General features: G+C 29.5%; 1 long non-coding RNA gene across 1 annotated transcript; it reads left to right on the top strand.

Annotated features, from left to right (window-relative positions):
- Positions 1-253: 253 nt before the first annotated feature.
- On the top strand, positions 254-17985 carry LOC129958192 (uncharacterized). The gene is made up of 3 exons (XR_008783175.1): positions 254-774; positions 3923-3990; positions 17889-17985. It is a non-coding gene; the product is annotated as an uncharacterized LOC129958192 (long non-coding RNA).
- Positions 17986-23724: the final 5739 nt, after the last annotated feature.

Raw genomic sequence — 23724 nt, 5'->3', positions numbered from 1 at the left:
TCACTAGATAAAAAAAAAAAAAAAACTGGTTTTTTTTTTTTTAAAGAAGGAAAAACCGATATCCACATTCACGTACAAAAGCAATGACAACGTTTCCCCTCATGCTCATCGAAAAACGATTCAACTGAACCGGGATAAGTGTTGAGCTACAACTCAACATTTAAAAGACAACGCTTATCCCTGGTGCCCCTCTCACTCAAACGTACCTACCTGTGAAAAGTACGGTTTGTGATGGATTCGTCCCTCCCATAGGGATAAATGTTGCGATTCAGACGCTAGTTACCGAAAATAAGCCCAAGCATTTATAGATGATATCACATATTGACGATCCCAGTTTGGGACATAGAGGTCGCTTCTCTTTGGCTCACGTGGATTGGCAATATTCCTTCCTAATGAAGATTGTAAGCGGCCGTATTCATCTAACGGAATTTACTCCCGGTAAAAAACCGAACTTTTGGCACGTTACCAAAAGTGATGGAGTTGACCTACCGAGGTTATAAAAGGAACTCACTATAAACGACTACCCGACCAGCTCCCTCCTACAGCTCACAATCTACTATCAAGGGCATTCCATACCGCCAGGCCTTCATTACCAGGATCATGGAGATAGCCTTGCTGCGCAAGGCGGGTGCTCCGGACAACTTACCATCATCAACGTAACGTGCCAATCATTCTGTTATGGAACGCGCCATTTCATAAGTATTCATTCTTTGTTTCGAGAGGAAGGATTGCCGATTGTCAGTAACTGATTCACGTTAGAGAAAACTCATAAAGGTCTTATTTTTATTTATTATTCCTGACTTGAAATGTAAATACTGTATTGATCGATGATGATGATTATTCCTTTAAAGCATTTAATTCTGTATTTGGTCCAAATATAAAGCATCTACTTTGGAAATAACACCTTTTTCACGCTTCGAAGAGGCAGTTAACTTCAAAAGTATGTGACAAGTTTTGCCGTCAAAAAATGTTACACGAGTTATTAAAAATAATGAAGGAAGAGTCTGTAATAAATTTTGAAAATAAACTTTCAATGTTTATCGACTGCAATTCAAATGAATGGCAAAATTTTATTGATTATTTTGTTAGAAATTATTCTGGGAGAAATGAATCATGGGCAACCTGTTTTAGACGATTTCGACATAGTAATACCAATACTAACAATTATTGCAAATCTTTACACAATCAGTTAAAAACAATATACAGTGTCTCACAAAAGTGATGGGACACTTGTGCTTTACAAAAGGAAACTGTAATAAAATAAATTAAAAAAACCTGTACAAATTTTTTGTGGGTCTGTTTCATACTTAAATTCAGTAGCAATTATTACATAACATACATTTTGTCAAAATATTAATTTAATAAAAATACAATTGTTTAGAGCGGAGCAAAAAATAGCTCACATAAGTGATGGGACACCATTAGATATGCAACAAAAATCGTCTGAAATAAGCAATAAAAATATTTTGTGGTGGTTTTATTTTTACTCAAAAGCAATTGGCAATAATTTATAAAATCGTCTGCAGTATTTCTCTCCAGTTTGTTTTGGAATTTTTGTGTTTTTTTTAGCTCTGTGCAGCCATGAATGCTAAACGAAAAGAAACTTCGCCTGAAATTCGAAAATTAGTTATTAATTTGCATATTAAACGTGGAAAATCTATTACAAAAACTGCTGAAACAGTTAACTTGAGTCATTCAACAGTTTTCAATATCATTAAACGATATAAAAAGAATCATATTATTCAGAATAAAAGAAGACCTGGCCGACCATCAAAGCTATCCAATGGAATAAAGCGAATTATCGTTCGAAATATTAAAAAAAAAAAAAAAATCCAATAAAGATTGCTCCTAAAGTTGCTGCTGATTTACAAGCATTATATGGAATAATTGTTAATCCTGAGACTATTAGAAGGGTAATTCGATCTGCTGAATATCACGGTAGAGTAGCCAGGAAAAAATTATTCGTAAGTGAAAAGAATAGAAAACTCAGACTAGCTTTCGCAAAATCCAACATAAATAAGAATTCTGATTACTGGAATAAAGTTATATTTGCTGAGAGTAAATTGATATATTAATATATTTGGTGAGCGTAAATTTAAGAGAGTAAATTTAATATATTTGGTTCTGACGGTAGAATCTTGGTGTGGAGAAAACCCAGGGAAGAATTTCGCAAACAGAACTTGGTGCCAACAGTAAAACATGGTGGAGGAGGAGTTATGGTATGGGGTTGTATGTCGTCCGCTGGAGTTGGTAATCTTGTTTTTGTTGACAATATAATGGATCAGTACAAGTATATTGCATTTTAAAGCAAAATTTGAAATCTTCAGCACGAAAATTGAACCTTCATAACGATTTTAAATTCTACCAGGACAATGACCCCAAGCACACTGCTTTGAACGTTAGACTCTGGCTGCTGTATAACTGTACTGAAATAATAAAAACACCATCTCCAGACTCAAATCCCATAAAGAATATTTGGCAAGAATTGGAATCAAGAATTCACAAACACACCATTTCTTCAAAACAACAACTAAAATCGGTGCTTCAAGAAGAATGGGGTAAAATCATTCCAGAAATCACAAAAAAATTAGTCGAATCCATCCCAAGAAGATTAAATCATGTCTTAAAAGTAAAAGGAAATCCAACAAAATATTAAAACCTTTTAAAAAGTAAAATTTTTGGATAAATATTTGATTGAAAAGTAAGTGTCCCATCACTTATGTGAGCCATTTTTTACTCCGTTCTAAACAATTGTATTTTTATTGAATTAATATTTTGACAAAATGTATGTTATGTAATAATTGTTACTAACTTTAAATATGAAACACAACCAAAAAATTTTTGTACATGTTTATTTATTTATTTTATTACAGTTTCCTTTTGTAAAGCACAAGTGTCCCATCACTTTTGTGAGACACTGTATCTTGAGCGCAAGTATAATAGGCGAATAGATAATCTTGTTTCAACTCTTTTGAGAATGGAAAGGGGTCGATTTTTAAAATATTTTTGTAATGTTAATAATATTCCTACTCATTCTAAGTTCACAAAAACTGTTAAAGAGACACATGATAGGGCAGTAAAGATTCAGAATATAAATGTCATTGAATATGACAATTTTTGGGAGGTTAAATCTCAATCTGTAAAAGGGAAGATATATGTGATAAGAAAAGTTGTAGATACTTGTGTTTTATTGGATCATTGCAGCTTTAAATGTACAAATATGAATTGTCCGGCCTTGTGCAGCCATTTGTATCATTGCTATTATGAAGACTGCAGCAAGTTGTGTAAACACATACATAAAATTCATTTAATGTTTTGGACTTTAATTATAGTTGCTGTGAAAAATAAAATATTTGAATATTTTGACCCACTTTGTTATAAGCCAGATAAAGACACCTTAACTTTAATAAATCGTTGGTGTACAGTATTAAATAATTCGCTCAATTCAAATAGCCATTGGCAGATTGTTTTCCCACTTCTTGTAAAACAAATAGATGATTTTAATTGTGGTTTTTATATTAGTACTATGTGTATCAAAATTTAAAAAAAATTATCATTGACTGAGAATTTTGATATAGTTGCTTTAAGAGCATTAATGTTTTTACAAATCACTGCAGGCTTAAATTTTTAAAAAGCTAGTTTTGTTTTGAATACACATTTTCAGCACTTTTTGCTCACTACATTTCTTTAAGAAATTATATATATATATATATATATATATATATATATATATATATATATATATATATATATATATATATATATATATATATATATATATATGAGAACTGGACTGTACTCCATTAATATTTTAAACTTTAAATTAATAAAATTCCCAATGATTGGGCTTAAGTGATTGTCAATATATTTTATGGCTTTCACTTAAGCTTTAACTTTTAGGAAAATTCTTTCTTTATTTCAGCTTCAATAACAATCAAATGTGACTTGTCGGTGCTGCGTTGATGTGAGGATGGTGAACCCGACTTCCTAGTAAGTATATGGAATTTAAATCTGTAATATAAATTAAATGGAGATGTGAATTCTAGATATTGAAGTGCATGCTTTTTTATGTGCTTAAAGGATTGAAAAAATTAGTAAATATTCATGTTGCTGCATGTGTTATTAAAAACACCGTTTTATTAATTTTGTCCTCTAATAAAGGAATAATATTCCCAATGGTTGGGTTTGAGCGATTGTCTAGATATTTACTGGCTTTCACTTAAGATTTGAACTTTTAGGAAACTTCCTTTAAGTATTTTAGATTCAGCTGAAATAATCAGTTCTGCATTGAAATTGGAAAGGAGAACTAATTTTCATGAATGTTCAAGGACCTTTTTAAGTGTGGGAAGCTTATTTAATGTAAGCTAAAATGTACTGTAAATTTTTTTTTGAGTAATAGGAAATGAAAATTCAGTTAAAGTGGTTTTTGTTTGTATGTGATAAAATGCTCTTATAGGAATAGAAAATGTAATAATTTTTTTATTAAAATTGTTACATTTTCTTATTACTTATTAATTAACAGCAAACTTAAAAAAGCCTTATTCACTTTCTTAATCTTATTCTAGATTTTTTTTTTGCTTGCATGTTTCTTTGTTTTTTGGCAATAACCTTTGATAACTTTTTAACCTTGAATATTACAACAAAAAAATGATTGTTTTCAATTTTCAATCAGTTTTTACGTAATTTAAAAACGTGTTTCAACAATATTTTTGTATACACATACACACACACACAAAAGACATGTAATGTGCATTATGCATGTATGAAAATAAATTATCTTTCAATGTTTTGTTATCATGTTAACAAAAGTACGAATTAATAAGTTAACTCTCACAAAAAAACTAAACCTAGAAAAATGTAATTCTTAACATGTGTCTATGAAATAAACTAATATGAAACATGATAGTTTTTAGAACAAATGCAAGAGAAGGGTTTCTGTAACTTAAAATACCTTTTATTTATTCAATAGTTATAGTCAGCTCAATGCCTTTAAAGTTTTCTTTGACCTATTAATGTTTATGATTACAATATAAAAATTTACTGATATATATATATATATATAAACTGAAGTTTTATGATTTGAAATGTAAACGTTAGTTTTTACTAACAAAAATACTTTTTAATATTTTTATTTGCTGAAAAAAAATTGTAAATCATAGAATCTTAGGATGAAGTTTTAGAACTCTAAAATATTAATTTATAATAAGAATTTGATCATTGTAAAATCAAGCACTGTGATTTTGTTCATCCAAAAGCTGCGATTTTGTTCATCAAAATTTAGTATAGAAATATAGCAAATAAAATATCATGTTAGAATTTAAAATTATCAGTTTTATTATTTATTAGATGTCTTTGCCGACATGGCTGATTGTGAGGATCTTGGTTATATTTAATTTCAATTATGTCCCAAATTTGACTCTGTAGGTCAAATGATGTGGCCTGTAGCGAGTTAACACACATACATTCATTTTAATTATTATTATAATAGAGATTATCCCTTAAAAATGGATCAAAAGTGATAAATTTTATGCTTCTTCCTTTTCTGACATTAAAATAATTTTTTTTATAATTTTAATAGTATGTAAATATATAATATATTAAACGAAAAACAAAATTTACTTTAAATCAAACGACACTTAATTATATATTATAAAAGAAATGTATTTTTATGATTATTCGAGGTGTGTTTTTTTAAATTTAATATCTAAGAAATACCTTATCTAAAAATTTATATCAATATATGTTTTGCTACCTGAAGTATACAAGGAAGATTAGCAAAAAGTCATTACTCTTCAAATTATGTTATCCATTTCAAAAGCATTATAGAAAAATAAGCAAATATTAAAAATAACATTGTTTTATTAAAAAGATTCTTTACTTTTAATATTTGCTTATTTCTGTATAATTTAAAAATGGTATGGAATGAAATTAGAAAGGTGAAATATTAAGAGAAAACTTCTGCATGTATGCTAACAAATAACAGAAATGTGACTTAATTTTAGAAAATATATTCTCATAAACACAGCTATAGATAATTGTCTTGTAAAAAGGTTTATATTAATAATGTAAAATTTTAATAAAATTGCTAAGAGAAGAGACTAAATGTATTTACTCATTACTCTATAATTTCTTTCAACACTCAGGATGAGAAACCCCAATAAATAATATAGAACATTATTATTTATTATTACAATTTTTGTGTATGGCAAAAGGAGTAGTAGTGATAATGATGAGAATAATCTTATATGCATTGTACACATACATTTCAAATAAGATTTGATGAGAATTTTTAGAAGTATGCAAGTATACATTTATCATACAAGTTTGTGAATTCTGTTATTGAATGATTTTAGAAATGTCAGGGGAAAAATATGAACAAATTATTCATTTTTAGGCTATCACATGTCTTATTCCTCAAAACAACAGTCTGAGCCACAGTAAACATGTTAATGGTCCAGTAGCCATAACAGTATATAATAAAATTGTAAATAAAAATTTTTACTGTAATTTTTAAAATTTTTAATTAAACTCTTTGACAGATCAAGTTCAGTAGAAACGGCATGCTATCAAAAATATACAGGGGGAAAAATATTTTAAGGCTGAGACTTGAATATGTAACAAGTTTCAGGATTTTAAAATCCTTGGAATTATAATTTCTCGAAATTTCTTCCATAGATGTAGAATGTATATTTCCCAGACAGGTTGGAAAATTGAGATATAAAATTATTTCCCTGTTTTGGAAGTACTTATAGATATGAGCAATTATTTTTACTTGATATGAAATAAGTTCTCTGTCAGATTCAGAATTACTGCTATTCACCTTGTATCATTCTGAAATTAGTACTATTGACAACTTATTTCCTGAAATAGGAATGAGGGTAGATGAAGATGCCTCGTGCAAAGAAGGATTCATTGAGTCTTTTTTCTTCTTTTATATGACATTTTTGAAATAGGCCAACATTAAAAAAAAAAAAAATATGTCTCCTATATAAATCTTGTTTAATTTGGCCAGGCTAGCATATGAGTTTGATATCTTTGCTATAAAGAATGAGAGGAATTTATGAAATGTTAATCACTTTAAAATGCAATTGGAGCAAGATTTTGTATAAATATTTAAAATAAATAATTGAATACACGAGGCAAGAATCCTTTTAAATAAATAAATGTTTGTTTGATGATACCTATAATTTGATGTCACCTAACTGATACTGATAATTTATTATTATTTAATTGATGCTTATAATTTGATATCAGCTAATTACGTATTTCATTGTTTTTTATTATGTACAAGTTAAAATTTTTGAATGTTGATTCCAAAGAGATATTTAAAGCAGTAAGTAAAACTGGTAATGCAAAATATCATATGTGCATATATATTCTAAATAAAGTATAAGCATGTAATTTAAACACATCGAATATTTTAATAAATTTAACCCTGAAATTATGACTAAGATTAAACTACAGAATTGTGTTAAAATGCTTTATTATGCAAAATGAAATTTTCTATGTGTGAAGTCTACAATGGATTAAGAATTTCAGGAAAGTAATTTTAAAATTATCTTTATATAAGATTTTAAAGCAGGGAACACATAGTAATATTAACTATTACTGAAAAACTATTACTTAATTATTACATAATTTAAGCAAACTGTTGGGATGAAGCGAGCGGATTATTTTTCTCGCGTAGGAATATCTGTGTGACTACGCTTCCGGCGCTTCGTTCCGGCACCATTCCTCCCGCGAACATGATTCTGTGTGCGTACTTTTCAATACTTGTGTTTTGTTTTTTTTCTTTTCGTTTTCTGTGTCTAATAAATGTGCTGTCTTCAAGAACCATGCTGAGATTATTGAAAAGTAACAACAAATTGGTAGCAGTCCGTTGTTCTGTTTCGTGGTAAATGTTTCGTTAAAATTTCTAAGTGAACTGTGTGACTGAAACGAAACTGCCAAAAACGAAATTGCCAGCATGGATAAATTAAATATCCGTGAGCTGAATGGAACTAATTATTTTATTTGGGCATTGAAAATACAGGCAGCACTGAGTTTGAAATGATTGGACTCTGTGATATCCGCGGTGAAACCAGATAATCTAAGTGAAAAAGATGCGGCAGAATGGAACCAGAAAAATTCTGATGCCGTTGCTTATATTATCATTGTCAGACGAACAGTCACTACAGTTCGCAGCAGAGGAAAATGCAAAAATTCTTTGGGATAAAATAAAGTCAACATTTACGGGTCAAGCAGAAGACCGCAAAATAGATGCCGGCAATGAATTGAAAAATCTTCAAATGAAAAATAATGAATCGGCAAATGATTATGTTGCCAGAGAAGAGGGATTGCTACGAAGTGTCATTCTTTAGGACTGAATGTCACACCTAGGGAGCTCGTTTACTATACAGTGCGCGGATTGAAAGGAAAATTCTCTAAAGTGCGAGAAATTCTCAAAACCCAACGTGACAAGTCAATGGACGAAATATTAGAAATTTTACGTGAGAAAGAAATACCTGTTATTCGCCGACGAGTACTTGCGCTGAAGGAATCAATGCGGAAGTGTTTTATTCTATAAAAAACAAAAGTTCTGGTGTAAGGCTCTGTTACATCTGCAGACGTCCAAATCATATCGCCAAGGACTGTTTTTACAGGAATAAAAATGATAGTCGAAGTGCTCCATGTAATGAAAATAATCAAAGGCGAAATACACAACACCGTGCCAACCTATCAACGAAACGACGAAGTATTAGTGATGTGTTTACTACTTCTGATCAAGAAGAAAGCATAAGTGATAAAATATGGTTGCTGGACAATGCAGCTTTTTGTCATATGGCCAAAGACAGTATGTGGTTTGAAGAAATAATCCCTGAAACAAGGGATATTTATTTAGCAGGTAAAGACTCTAAAATTTTGTGTGAGGGAGTCGGAACAGTTAAAAGAAAAACTGTAAGTAATAATCCTACAAATTTAACAATTACTAATGTTAGCTATGTTCCTGAACTAAGATATAATTTATTGTCAGTAACTTGTTTGATAGATAAGGGTTGTAAAATTAAATGGAATAATAATTGTATGTTGATTTTTGATAAAGATAATAATTTTGTTACTAAAGCATTTAAAAATAACACTAGATTAGAATTATATTTGGAACCATTGTATAATTCAGAGTGTTATTTTTCTAAGCAATCCGCTAGAAATTGGGAAATTTGGCATTACAAATTATGTCATTTAAATCCTAAATATATGCTTAAAATGAAAGATTATATTGATATTAATGATTTAAATGATTTTAGATGTGAAACTTGTAATATAAGTAAGATAACCAGAAAAACTCATCCTAATATTGACGTAAATAAATCAAAGTTCTGAAATTCTTGAGTTGATTCATGCTGATCTGTGTGGTCCTATTCAACCTGAATCATTTGGTGGCGCAAAATATTTCATGATATTGGTGGATGATTCTTCTGGCATGTATTTTACTTATTTCTTAAAAAATAAAAATGAAGTGTTTAATATATTTTCGCCATTTAAAGCAAAATATGAAAATTAAAAAATTAAGAACTGACAATGGTTCAGAATTTGTAAATGAACAACTTGATACTTATTTTGCTAATTCTGGAATATTTCATGAAAAAACTATTCCATACAATAGTGAAAGTAACGGTAAAGCTGGAAGAGCGAACCGCATTCTTTTAGAAAAGGTTAGATCTTTGTTATATGAAAGTGAGCTTCCATTAAAATTTTGGGCCGAAGACATTAATTGTAGCACCCAAGTGTCTAATGTAACCCCACGTAAAGGAAAAGAAAAAATACCCCTTGAAATTTGGGCAGGTAGAAAACCGAATTTAAATTATCTTAAAAAATTCGGCTGTGTGGTTTATTTTCACGTTCCGAAAGTAATGAGAAATAAATTTGATATTCCAGGAAAACGTGGGATAATCCTAGGATACGCTAGAGAAAGAAAGGGTTATCGAATTTATGACATTAAAAGCCGAAAAATAATTGAAGAGAGATCAGTTAAATTCAATGAATCTTTAAAAGGTAGTACTTATTTCGGGAAAACGAAAGCAGAAACTTGGGATATTAATCTACTGCTTGAAACTTCTCCAACTGCATGTAAGATAAATCAAAAAATAGTAAGTGAAATATCTAGTTTAGAAATTCTTGACGAATCGGCAAAGGATGAGAATAGTGATTCATCAATTCTATACCATAGTAGAACTTCGCGTCAGACAGACGCCGCTTTGGAGAATGAAAACGAAACACCAGATATTGAATCAAGTAGTAATAATCTCGTAAATCGGATTCCAGTCAGACATTCGGAAAGTCTCAAATCTAAACAAATGTCAGTTAATGTAGTTTATAACATTCCGAATACATACTTAGAGGCAAAAAATAGTGCTGATTGGAAGAACGGGAAAGAGCAATGGAAAATGAATTGGATTCGTTAAATAAACACGAAATGTGAGAAATAGTAAATAAGCCTGCAAAAACAAAATTAAATCCTGTTTGCGTTCCAATACACTATGTGGAGGGAGTTGAACATTACACAGCTGAACATTACCGCATTTTTTTTTCGCATGCTTAAATTATAGTCTTGAATATAATTTGAATTTTTTTCCTGTAATTTCTCCGCTTTTTTAATTTCCTGCGTCATTTTAAAATTCTCAGGAACTTGCGAGAAAATTTGTTTAATTCGTATGTGAACATTTAACATAGCATCTGCTTTTTCCCTATCCTTTTACATTTGGATAAGCTGGTAAAGGTGAGGCCTGTGGCGCCATCTTTTGGCTTTCATTACTATTGAAGAGTTGAGAGAAACTTACTTTAGGGCGAATATAGGAATGATTTTGCTTGGGTTGAGAGTTATTATTAGGGTTTACATTTTGTTTATTACTTAATTTGGGGAAAGGCGCTTATTTGTTTGAAAGATCAACACTATACTTTTATAATGGCCCGTTGAAATCGAAGTAAATTTTCACTGGTCCATAAACCTCAAATGATTTGCTGATGGTTAGCGCCAAATCATGCTAATGTTGGTTGTTTTCATTGAATATCGGTTTTAATGTTTTTGTTTGTTTCTTTGCTCAGGGTACTTGAAATTAAATTTTTATAATGATGGATATGCAGAATTTTTCACTGTTGATTTACAGTTGTAATTTATTGGTTGTATTGTTTTGTGGCTAAAAATAACAGCAATAGTATGGGTTTCATCACATTGCTTATTGAATACTTTTTAGCTGATGCATGTATTTTAAATAATTTTCCAAATAATGTCAATTTATCACAAAGTTAATATGGCAATCTATTTCTGAAATAGACTCTTGTAGCAAATTTAGCTTATTATCTTAAAATATATTAAGCCCAATAATTATCAGAATAGTTAATTTGATAATATGTAATTACTGGGATATATGCGTTTAAAACAACTCAAATAATAAGTCTTTTGGCGTCTACAGACGGCAACAAGAGCTTACCTGAAACTAACTAGAAGCGGGTTTATTTCGTCATTGGTTACAGGGTGTGAAAACGCTACCTCGGTCAAAAACACTGCTGCTGCCAATTTAACAATATAAATTTAAATTAAAAATGGCTATCAGATACTATAACCAATGTGCAAACATTAAATGGTTACTGCTGTGGTGAATAAGTATGATAAGTTCTCACGAAGGTCTTGTATTTTGGTTCAAAAAAGTCTCCAGATCATACTATTAGAAATTAATGTTACGGCAAAATCAATCTTGCTGAATAATGACAAAATAAAATTCTTCACGGGATATCTGTTTTCTACATAAATGTTAAAAAGTAACGCAATGAAATACAAATTGTTATTAGATATAGATAACAGATATAAAATTCTGATTCAAGTCTAGTAAATTTCAAATGGGTCAGAATACATTTTGAAAACTTAGGGAATGAGCTGACAGATAATTTGATGAGATTGCTCCATGTGGTAAAATATTAAAAATTCCAACCCTTTATTGTGATATCTAAACGTCGTATTTATCAGATATGTAAAATATTTTGAATGCATTCTTCCTCTTTTTGTGAGGGACTATAGGCTCAGTGATTATGATAATCACTTAATGACTAATAAATACAGGGTGTTCCATAAATACCGCCCAAACTCTGTATAGCCAGATTCTTCATTGGGAGTTCATAAAAATGTACAATGAACTGTACTTGAAGACACATAGTTTTTTTAGAAAAATACGGAAACAAAGTATAACGTCACATCCGGTGCAAGGAAAAAACACTTTATTTGACACATCAACCATAATGCCGAGTTCACACTCGGCAGTAGGCAGCGCATGCGTAGTAAGGTTAAAAAATACTGCTCGGTCCATGGCAAGTACTTGTCCCGATGGGACAACAACATACCGCTGTGTTGTATTTTTTTTCTTACTGCGCATGCGTTTGTAGAATTTAGAGTTTCTTTTTGGCGTGAAAAAATTGATCACTTATCATGGATTAATTTCGGCATTTTTTGCTCTTTGTTCGTTCTGATGCGAGGTTGCGTTTTTTTTTAATTGCCATTTTTTTTTCTATATTTTTCAAATTTAGGTATTTTGACCTTTTTTTTTTTAATTTGCTGTTTTTTGTAAATATCTGTCATTTTAATATGATACACAATGAAAAAGAAAAATTCAAGTACGCTAAAATGGCAATTTATAGCCAAGCAAGGAAAGCCTGAATCTGTCTTAAGAAATTGTGGCAAACGTAAATCAGTCTCTTTCAACGCATGCGCTGCCTACTGCCCGTCTTGTAGGGATGACAAATATTTTATGAATATCAATATCAAAAAGGCACAAATACCAGTGATTAATACTTTTCAAAGAGGGGTGTGATTCAAATGCTTGATACGATCTTACTGGTTGATATTTCGATTACAGGTCTTGGATCACAATGGAAAGTAACAATCGATACGATCTGTCAATGGAAACTCTCAAACAAGAATCCAATCATGTACAGGGAAAGTCCCTTACACATTGATGCACGTTCCCGGAACAGACCTCTCACAAATAGTTGTGGCGGGCGGCAGAACCTATTGATCACACGCAGAGACTTTCTCATTTCTCAAAGAGTCAGGTCCGAACTCTCTCTATCCTATCACAAGATAATGACCATCGCTGGAAGCAATGCGTGGCTATTTGTTTTTTTAAACAATTTTCTGCAGATATTCAATGCCTCAAATAAATTTCATATGTGATATCCTTAAATGGATATAAACACCATACAGTAGACTCCCGATTATCCGTGGGCGTGTTATCCGCGCTTGCTGCACTAAGTTTTTTTTTTTTTTTTTTTTTTTTTTGCTTCCAAGCAAAGGGAAAATGCTTCCAAAGCAAGAAACAAACACAAATGACTGATTTCTTCAAAAAGGTGTAGTTTTACAGCTATGCTTTTGTAATTACATAATACATTACAGTATTAAAACAGTGCATATGTATTAATTTTTCTGTGCCTCCTTGACATTTCTCGCAAGTACAAAGCACTTTTCTGTTGTCATTAACAAAATGCATTTTAGGTTAGTTTTGAGTGATATACTAAAATATTAAGCGTTAGTTAAACATTTCCTGCTGTTTATTTTACGTTTTATTGTACATGAAACGATTTTTCAAAGTAGGAATGACTGTTTTCTCTTTTGCTATACCCGTTTTTAGCTTTTTTCGGATTATCCGCGATTTCTGTTATCCGCGACGGCCGCGTCACCCAATTCCGCGGATAATCGGGAGTGTACTGTAATTCCTATTTTTCCATGATTGAAACGATTTGATATTCGCATAATTAAATTTTCTGTGCCTGATTAACATGAGAATTCCGCTGCTCTGAATGAATGCTCAATTTTTTAAAAGCAGATTTATGGCTTATCTTCAATTTTTTTTAAAAATAAAAAAAGATATTTTAAATATACTACCAATGATAAATTTATCTTCATGGATTTTTTAAAACCTCTTGGGTGATGCACAGAAATTCATCCAAACGTAAATATTTTTTTTAAATGTATAACAGAAAATCTAAATACTGGCATCACGCATATATCAATACTTATGTTTACATATCATCAATATTATGGTTGGCAATGAGGTAAAGAAAAAATGCTTCGTTTATTAAAATTTCATTTATTTCAGAATTTAATGGGAAAAATTATAATGTTCGCATTAAAAATATTTATTTATTCTTTTTGCAATAAACTGATTTTCTTTAGAATATTTTTAATTTAAATGAAGTTAAATAAATTACCAATATAACATAAAATTTCTACTGCTTTTTTTCTCTCCTTCTGCAAAGTGTTCTAGAAGTATAAAAAAAAGAACTGAAATCATTAGACTCGAAAATATAATCTCATAAATTTTCAAAAAATTCATTTCAAGAAAATGCCAGTAATGTTTACTGAATCACGATCAATTTAAACTAAAAATTAAAAAAAAAAATGAATCGAGATTCTGAAAGTAAAGAAAGATAAATTGCTTAAAAAGAGTTGCAATCAGCCTTTTGATTGTCAGTCATGTAAATTCTAGATTGTATTGTCATTATTTTTAATGAAATTCCATTTTATTTTTTCAGAGAAAGTTTTAATATAAGAAACGCACGTAAACTTTATTAAAAAATCATAAAACTCCAGTAATTATAAAATATTTATTATCAAAACTAAAATTCAAATTAGCATTCGTATATATTAAAATAAATTCTGTATTTTTTAAAAATGTATATTTTTTTAAAATGCAAATTTTTTAAAAATATTAAAAGATGGGGCACATTTTACTCACTGAGAATTTTTTGTACGGGGTCCATATAAAATTTTAAATTTTGTATCTTTTAAAGTTTAATCCCCTGAAAATTTTAATCGATTTCATAACATTTTGCACCTTTTTTTACTCAACTTTGTGATTTACAGTATATGTTTGTGATCAATATTTAAGTAATAAAAGCCTCGGTCAAGATTTTTGAAATACCCTGTATATAGATATATGAATCAAAAATACTAATTTAAATATGAAAACCCTTTTGTTCCCGCAAGCATGCACGTGTGTGTAAATCTTAGCTTCCTTATATGTACAAACATTTCCGCACTAAATTATTATTTACACATAAGATTGTTTAGGAAAAAAACTTAAATTTCTTTTTAAATTAAATTAATTTCATTTTTGGAGAATTGATGTCTTCTTAAATGATATAGAAAAAAAAATTTTTTTAAATCAATTACCTTCAAAACGTTTTTCTATAAGAATTAATATTTAAAATGTGAAGCAGTAAGAAAGTATTATTTCAAATAAAATTTCATCCGGATACTTTCCCATCTTTTTTTTCGAAGTGTGTTAAATATGAAACAATGCAACATTTAAAATGCCTACTGATTGAAATCGGTACATAGATAAAAGGTTTACAGAAAATCAACAGATGTTTTGAACTTGGGAGGTCCGTCCTTTCCCTGAGTTCACTCGGCCCTTCACCTTTTATAACACGACTTCCGGGAAAAAACACTATCTGGAAAAGAGGATCAATATCTTTCATTTAAACGGACAATTACTAAACACATGTGGAAACTTGAATATGTTTTTTTCCACTCCAACCTTTCTGATATTTACATTTTTATTTTGTTTTTGGCTTTTTACATCTTTTTAAGTTTTTGTTTTAAATAAAAAATTGTAACCAGAATAATTTTATTTTATTGTTTCCCAAATCTTAAATTGATAATTTAAGAATCTCTTTAATACATACAAGATCCCTGGAGACTATAATAATAAAATACAAGATCCCTAGAGACTATATGATTTTATGCAAAAAAGAAAGTTAATAAAGCATTCTTTATTCTTAAAAAAATGTGAAAAAATGCGACTAAAACTGAGATAATCATAAAAATTTACCACTGTCTTATAAAATGCGCGATTTTAGCCCCCTCCATTGACCATCTCAAAGAAGATACGCCAATCAGTGTTTGAAGTTTCCCCAAAGTTGATTAGTTTAAAAATTTGAAATTATTGATTGCCATGAATTAATGATATTCAAAGCTTCATGACGCTTCCAGATTTGACCATAGAAGGTTGAAACTTTTTCGATTTAAAAATTAAGAGTGTCAAGAACATTTTACTAAATATGATTTATACGATAATGTGACTACTAAATTAAGACTTCATAATTTTTTGGAAATACTTTTATTAATCGAAACAAAATAAAATATTATTTATATTATTTAAATCCATTTGAAAGTAAAACTGAATTTTATGATGAATCAGAGAAATTTTTATTGAATGATTCTTTGAGAAATTGCATAAATTATATATATATATAAAAAAAAAACAGTTTGTAATGCAAAGAAGACTTCATTGCTGAACGATTCTGGTTCCTATACTCTTATTTTTTAAAAAAAACACACACATTTGATTTCATTAAAAAAAGTTCTGCTTTCATTGAAGTTTAATTGCTTCCACTTTAATTATAACTTCAGATTTAAAGGAACTGACAGAAGAGTAGGGAGACACACAATGCAGTAAACAAAACAACACACGGATCTTGTGATGGCATCAGTAGTATAACATTAAATTTTGGGGGTTAAAAATATTTTGCTGCAGAAGCTATTAAGAAACCAAATTACACAAAATATTTAACAGAAAATATTAGCGAATATTTATTCCGCCGAATAAGCTGGTTGCCAAAGACGGCTAGTCTAGTAATTTATATTAAACAACATCTTTTTAAATTATTGCATATTTTTTAACTGTTTGGCAAACTTTTGTTTCATATTTTAGCATTTTTAAAATTTTAATGTAACCAGTTGACTCTCATATAACTTCTTTTCCTTGTTCTTTTACATTTGCGTTCGTTGAATAACATTTTATTTCATAAGTTTGACATTATTATATAATTTATCACATAACATCAAAATCGTGGTTTTTAATATGTACCAATGCACATTTTTGAAAAGTAAAAATGTGCATTGGTACATATTAAAAATCATTAATACTATATTATTACTATTAAAAATCATTATTAACCTAGAAAGTAAATATTTCATTAACGGCCAATTGTATGTTTTCAATCATTTTACGTTTGCTCCAAACTTGTGGTTACCTGAAATATTTCCATCAGTAATTAATTGTGGTTGGGGGCTCTTAAAACCTCATAAAGAATTAAATATAAAAACTTTACGATGTAAATGTGTTTTACTTTTTCTTGTATGTAGAAAAAGTAAGTGCGAGGGAAACAAATAAATATGGAAATAACGGCAAGTTTGTTATAATCTGAATTTTAATACAGTTGCCCATCATAAAAGATTCTTACTTAGTTATTTTTTTATTGCAAAATCTAATTAATCTCTTCTTTATCTTTATGAACCCTAAAGAACATATACATTCATTTAATGGCAATGCACTAGTAATTTTAACACTTAGAAAAAATGTGAAAAAAGTTCAAATGCTAAGTCTTTCTATGGTAAACTTACAGAATAGTGCAGTAGAATAAGACTATTAATTAAAAAAAAATTAATACAGTAAAAATCTTATTTTTCTGGAGGTTACAAGAAGCAAACATAGTATTCGCAAAATTTTAATGAATACAATGAAGAAATGTGATATAATAAACATTAATAAAAATGCAGAGTAATTTATCAAGATTTTAATTCATTAATGGTTATAAAATATTCTAATAATACTATTTTTTGCGGTACTACGAAATAAAATCAGTTCTACTTATTCTTAAAAATGCACACACACACACACACACACAAAAAAAAAAAGATACAAATATTTTAATAGCAGAACAATGAAATAAATTCACCCGATTTAAAAATTATACAAATATATATATGTGAGCATTATTTTGTTTGAAGCAGAATGCAGTTTCGAAGACAGAAAGACTCACTGAAGTTTTAAAGTTCGCTTTATTTTCTCTTCCAGGAGGTAGGCAGGCATGTTTATGAATAAACGGCGCGGACAAGCACGTCCGCTCACAGCAACAGATTAGTCAAGAAGTGGCGTAAAAAGAGACAGAAACAAATTATAATATTATGAATAACTTTTAAAAAATAGATATTAAAAAAATTTAAAACATCATAATATTTTAAATAATAATATTAAAATATCATTTGCAATTGTATTGTAATTGGAAAATCCAATTTAAAATAAAATCAAAAGTACAGAATATAAATCTTGACTTTCACTGGTTGAGTCAGTTGATGGATGCTTTTTTTAAACACTGATCACTTTTTTAATTAATCACAAAATTCAATTTTGAGCCCTGGACTGTCACTGTAGACTACTGGAGAGTAAACGGAAGGTGATCAGTATATTTTGGTGATAATGTAAAACACAAGTGTTATTTTGGAAATCTGGTTGATTCAATTTGGCACTGGAAACCACTGGTGAGAAATGTAGGAGATTATTATATTGTAGTAATAATATAAAAACAAGTAATATTTTGAGAAACTAGATGAATCATGGCACACTAGGAACTTCTTGAAGATAAGCAGCACAAACACAAGGGTATTGAATAGCAGAACATGAATGTCAGATGAGGTCACAGGTTACAGAAGGTACCATCGGCGATGCAGTAATAGGAATGGAATGCATCGGTTGGCGTGGAACGGCGTAGCCGAACGACGCAGCGAAGCTATGTAAGGGAGACTGTAGACGGCCAGCCACGACGAATCACGGCCATGGAGACGGCTGGCCGTGAAGAAAGGCATCGGCGAAGAGCTATTGCATCATTCATTTTACTTGCCTCTACCGCAGATTTAATTTTAATTAATTTGACAATTTTGCACAGGAAACTATCCTGTCGACTATTTAATTGTAAACATATAACTTTTTAATCAAAAGGAGTTTCAAAGACAGTGAGGAGACATTCGATTTCTTGACGTCTTTTTATTTCATCTCGGAGGAGCACGCATTATGTACAAGCAGGAGCGACGAGCACACACACAACACAGAAAGAAATGAGCGAAAAGCTGATAAACCTTTTTGTCCCTGGTCATATATACTGTGATGTTTTAATAGGGATTTCCATCGTCAATCAAAAAGCAAGGGAAATACAGGGATCTTTTAGAAGAATTTGTCAAGTAAGTGGTATTTTGTCCCTTCACTCGGAGTGTTGGAACGTTTAGGCTTTTAGCCGATTCAGCAATTTTACAAAGCTTCTGTTGAATTAATTATATAGGAAAAGTGGAATGGGATCAGGAAATAAGAGAATGCTCTAGAATGAAGTCAATATGAGCTAAAAATTAAGAAATTAATTAAGTTTAAGTTAAATTTTAAAATATCATTACACGCACACACAAATAACCAAAAATACTAAGTTAATATTAGCAAAAAGAATAAATATAGAATCAAAAAAGGAAGAAATTAAGAATCCGGCCTGAAGACTTTCTCAAGGGTCACCCTCTGGCAGGGATTCAAACAAGGGATTTTTTCTGTGAGGGGTCTGACTTTTGTCCAACAATATTGACAATGCTTCGTTATCAAAAACTGCAGAAATGAGATAGAATTATCAAAATCTGCAACTACAAATTCAAGTAAAATGAATCTCAAATTTTCTCATTATTGATATTTTTACCTTGAAATACTGAAAAATGTATTGAAAAATAATTTTAAAAAATCATAATGCTTAAAAATTAATAAACGATCGATAATTCTTTGGTGAATGTACCAAAAAGATATCGAAGGAATCAATCGATTTCAATTTTATGTACGATATTAATGTAAAATCTTAAAGTCTGTAATAGGTAAATATGTTGTAATTGGAAAAAGAATAAAAAGAGTCGTGGATTTCCTTCAACCTAAAACCGCAAAGGAACAATTCCTCGTATTAACATTACGCGGCCCGAGGCGACATCTCTGAAAGAAAAGAAGGGATATCGGCTGATCCCCGACCCTCTCGGGGACATTTTTCTCTTGCCTCCTCAGGGAATGCCTCATCCTCTTAACTGAAGTCATAAAGAGAAAAGCAGAAACCTGTGAATGGGTTGAAAAGTGAACGGACTGGTTATTCTTCGAATTACCTTATCATTGAATCGCATATCATTGAAATTGAAGTGTTCACAAGAAAGTGCCAGTAAGTGTGAAATCACCGCTCCGGTTAATGGAGCGGTGACCTGATAATGTTGTATCCCATTAAGATTATTTCTACTTGCCTATGACATGACCTAATGGTATTTCTTCCGTTCATTCTGCAGGAGCCTCTATTGGCAGAATATAGAACTTAAGTGAAAATTTTAAAAAAATGACATTTTTTTAAAATTTAGTTTTTTTCGAAAATGCTTTACTTCAATAAATAAATTAAATAAATAGATTTGAAAAAAAAATCAAAATTAAAAAGTAAGCTGAAATATTTAAATTAAGTTAATTACTTAAAAATTAGCAAATTATGAATTAATTACAATTAATAAATTATATATTTAATACTAATTAATAATTTTTAATTAACAGTATGATTGAAATAACAGATATTTGGAACAAATATTTAAAAATGATAATAGAAAAATTATTTGTGATTGAAAAAATCGTGGATTATGCATCTCTAATGATGATAAGACTTGACCTTCTGTGGCATTCATTCTGTAGACGCCATTTTATTTCAGTTTTTTCAGAAAATACTTTAGTCCAATGAATAAACAAAATAAATAGTTTTGAAAAAAAATCAAAATTAAAACTTTAGCTTAAACATATAAATTAAATCAATCTCACGGTACTTAAGTTAATAAATTAAATATTAATTATAATTAATCAATTTTATTATTAATACTAATTTATAATTAAAAGTGTGATTAAAATAACAATTATTTTTTACAAATATGTCTTACTTTTTAACAGAATCTAGTACTAATGACATTATTTTCTTTATGAATAATTTTTGTTCTGTTTGATTATTGATTCTTCAATATGTCATATATGTATTTTATACAATATATATATTTTTTTACCATTATCAAGTTTGAAATGTTAATAATTCGGAATCAGGGTAATGCATGTTTACAAGTAATTTGTTTGAGTGCACTATTGATCGAAATTAAATCCTCTTTTCTATTAGATCAATAATATTCAGATTCCCTTGTAAGGATTTCCCCTTGTAAGGATAGTAAGAAATATATAAAATATTACAATTTTATTTACTACAATTCATTTTACCTAATTCCTGTAAATTTTTTTTGCACTGTAAAACGAAAGTGAACATTATTTTGAATATGAGCATTATGACTATTGTTATGGCGTAAATACTAAATTTAAATTGGTAAATAAGGAAATCAATTCTGAATTTATTAATTTCTAAAGTTTTCTAAATTATATTAAACGAATCACTTTTGTCTTTGCATTTCTCTTAATTTAATTAATGTAATTTGCGTATAATAAAGCTATGACAGATTGAAGATAATAAAAAATTTATTTCTTAGCTATTGCACTAAATTTTATTTATTTTAATCCATCTTGCTAGTTTATTAATATTAGGTTATAAAAACTTGCTATTAAAATTAGGCATATCTTCCAAAACTTTTGGTTCAGTTTTAATTTCAAATAATGATTTACAAGATTTTGGTGATGTAGATGAAGAAAGTGTAGTTCTTTTATTTTGGCCAAATATTCAAGTCAATTATGAGAATATAGAAGCAGTTAGAGAGGTTTTGGGTCCATTAACTACATAGCAGGATATTACGCATTTATTGCTATTAAGAAATTAAAATGTGATACCTACAAAAATAATTTAACAGCAGATAAGAAATTGAAGTTGATGAAAGTTTTGGGTTTATTTTTAAACTAGGTAGGGGCCAGCTACTTTGTCCTACTCCAAATGTAATTAATTCTATTGCACACAATTATATTAAAAAACTTTTAAATTTGAAAATGATTTTATTGCCTCTGAAAATCCAAGAAAAATTGCTTTTAAATTCTGAATACTTATGTGAACATTATTGTGATAATAAACATAGTGATGAAAAAATTCTCAAAATATTACTATAGTCATCTACAAATATATTTTTAAATAATCACTGTAAAGAAAAAAATCAGTGTAGGAAACAAACTGCAAAACAACAAAAATCATAAACTTCAAACTCTAAAGTAATTTTTTTTTTTTACTATTACAAATAGTATGTAAAAAAGTTTAGCTTTGTTTACTTAGCTTTAGATCTTAGACACAATAATGGAATTAAAATTCCCCATGGTTTAAAAGAATGTCCATGGTTTCAATAGTTTTCTATCAAGCAAAACTTTTAGGATTCCTGTCATAATAATCTGATTATTATAAATTCTTCATACATATATACTTTAATACGCAAATGACATGTCTATTTGGTAAGAAATTACAATACAGCTTTTATGTAAATTTTTCTTTTATACAGGAGATACTTGTAGTTACTTATTCTATTTTGCATATGTTATATCCCGCGGAAAAAATTTTGTCCCAATGGTCTAGCTTAAGTGATAGACCAGGCATATTTGGCTTTCACTTGATCTCTATCCTTTCTATTTTTCTCTTCAAATACTGAGCAGAAGTTTCTGGCTTTCTGCAAGGTCAGCGAATCTCATGTTTCAAAGTTAGCATTCTCTTATTATATTACATAGATGTTTGTGAAATGTAAAGACAGTTTATTAAAGATTATGTTTACAATAAATCTTTGTATATGTTACGACCAAAGCCCGAAATCGGCCAGTTCGCGAACTGGCCGACGTTACCGTAAACTTACTGGCCAATGTCCGATCTTTTCTTGATTTCGGGCTTTTGCCGGCCAGTTCGCGAAGTGGCTTGGGTCGATCGGCCAAAGTAGAAAGAAAGAAAGCAAGAGCAGATTGTTTTACACACTGTTAAAAATGAAGTATTTAAAAATGAATACTTCTGTGTACTGTTTTTTTTAAGTACAATTGTTTAAGAAACGAGTTCAAATATAAGTGACACCTGAGTTAAAAATAAACTTTTAATTTATAAAAATATGATCTCGTGTTATTCTGTTCTCATACTAAAGCCATAATAGAAATTATTCAGTGAATGTATATGCTGTAACAACGTGAAGAAGATTAGATTTGCGCCCTTCAAAATGACGAATTATATCTTCAGCAAATGCGTTGCGTATTCTGTATGAATACAAAGGCAAACTGAGTACTCAATTTGTCAACTACCTTTAAGGGTGATCCTTAGTCTTTTTCTTCTCCATAGACCTAATGTTAAAAATACCAGATCACATTGCCTGCCGAAATATCGCTTCAAAAAATATTAATTTTTTTGCAAAATACAAATATAAGGGCAAATTAAAACAAACATGAAAGAAAAATAGTTTTGTTGTTAATATTATTTAAAAACATTTGTTTTTAATAATGTAATTTTTTAAAATTAATTTTCTTAATTTAATTTTGGAGTCATCTGTCGAATTTCACATGTCCTTATTCATATTTTACGCATAAATGTCATTATATTTATTTTAATTTACTCTTAATATTGCTTTTTTCCCTTGTAAAAAAGTTCGTATTTAATGAATCGATATTTTGGAAGAGAATGTAATCTGGAAAATTTAGCATAAGGTCTATGGAGCCAAAAAAGATTGACGATCACCCTTAAAATATTTCTTAGAATACACCGCTCTGGTGCGAGTTAGCCTAGTTGGCAGCTCATTGGGCTACAGATCGAGCGATCTGTGTTCGCATTCCTCCGGGACCAACCATGTCAATCGAGATTTCTTTTTGAAAATTTAGGTTTGCATAATTTCAGCAGATCTGAAATAAACACATACTCATGTTCGAATCCCTGTAC

This window comes from Argiope bruennichi, chromosome X1 (assembly GCF_947563725.1).
Source record: "Argiope bruennichi chromosome X1, qqArgBrue1.1, whole genome shotgun sequence".
NCBI lineage: Eukaryota > Metazoa > Arthropoda > Arachnida > Araneae > Araneidae > Argiope > Argiope bruennichi.
Note: the sequence above shows the minus strand (reverse complement) of the source record. Positions and strands in the feature narration are given on the sequence as shown.